Here is a 1,409-nt window from a genome sequence, read left to right as displayed (position 1 = left end):
GATGGATGTCGTTTATTTATTTGTTGTGCTATATTATACACATAAAGCACCAGAGCACACACCGAGGCTGTTGGCAGTATATCGGCAGCTGGTTGTGAGCTGAGTGAAACCAGAGACAGCGTGTCCACTGAACAAAGTCGTAACAGCAGCAGAGAGGAGAGGGAGGCCGATGGGAGACAGTTGGGAACGCAAAAAAAGTGAGAAACAACCAAAGGGGTCCAGACAGACGTAGAGAGAGGCTCACCAGGTTAATCTCAGGATGAATGGCCTGTAATAAATCAAGTCACGCTTCAGCAGCAGGAGGAAACCAGGGAAACCTCCTTCTGTTTGCATTTTTACATTCCAGCACACACTGTTCGTTCTCATCTATTTATCTCTCTTATCTTGTATTTGGTAATAATCAGCACTGCGGGAAACAAAACTGTCTGAACCTCAGCCTGTTAAAAGGAAGTCCTGTAAGAAGTTGCGTTGGGTTTCTGATGACATTAAGTGGGACATACTTGTGCATGCAGCATCAGTGTGTGTTCTGCATTGTAATTGCTTAACTCGACCTGGTGAATAATTGAGGATACTCACAGACTCACAGCAACTGTGCAAATGCCTTTTTTCTTCTTCTTTTTTTTTAGAATGATTTGATGACTAAAGCTCAGGACGAGAGATTCTCATTTTCAGCAAATCTACTTTCAGGACAGAGGAGCTTACTTCAATACAGTGCTCCTCAACCCTTTTTCTCCCTTAGGAATAGTTTCTGTCACATCGAATTATCTAAATGTCCTCATTTCCTGTTCGTGCATGTCACAGGCTTTGGCCAAATCTGCTGCAGCTTGCTCACTCCACCTTCCACAAAGATAACAGATTGAACTTCTCAAGAATAAATCACCATGATTTCCTCCTTTTCAGCGTCTTATTTTCTACCAGGTCACAACTCCCCCATGGTCCATATCAAATCCAACCCAGTCCAGACAGTTCAGTTCAGCTTTTATGTTGACTTCACTGTTGAAATGCTGTCCATTGGGTCTCCTCCTTACGCATGGATATCCTTACCAGGGATGCAGCAGCCAGATACGAGTTTAACCACAACCCAGCATCATTTTAACTCGCTCTGATGGACACTTCCTTTGTCTGTCTGTTTAGAGGACAGAACTGATGTGTATCATTTCCAAAGAGAGACATTTGCTCCCATCAAAGAGACAAGCAGATGATATAAGACTATTAATGATATAATTACACTAATGAACACACAGATAAGGCGACTGAACAGTCATGGTTAGAAAAAATTATGTTGACTCATGGTTTAAAACAGCAAAACAATACTTTGTTTGCCCGCCCTGACCTCTCTGTAACAGATTTGTGGCTCAGGAACAACGACTTCCTTCTTCCCTCCTATAATCACTGCAGCACCGTCCCTC

General features: G+C 42.9%; 1 protein-coding gene across 1 annotated transcript in view; it reads right to left on the bottom strand.

Annotated features, from left to right (window-relative positions):
• LOC103359867 (dystrophin) overlaps positions 1-1,409 on the bottom strand; it is a gene marked incomplete at its 3' end in the record, with an annotated part of 141,803 nt that overhangs the window by 22,525 nt on the left and 117,869 nt on the right. The gene's annotated exons all lie outside the window — the stretch shown is intronic.

Source organism: Stegastes partitus, unplaced genomic scaffold, assembly GCF_000690725.1.
Source record: "Stegastes partitus isolate 25-593 unplaced genomic scaffold, Stegastes_partitus-1.0.2 Scaffold401, whole genome shotgun sequence".
Taxonomy (NCBI): domain Eukaryota; kingdom Metazoa; phylum Chordata; class Actinopteri; family Pomacentridae; genus Stegastes; species Stegastes partitus.
The sequence above is the reverse complement of the archived record's forward strand: the minus strand, read 5'-3'. Positions and strand labels throughout refer to the sequence as shown.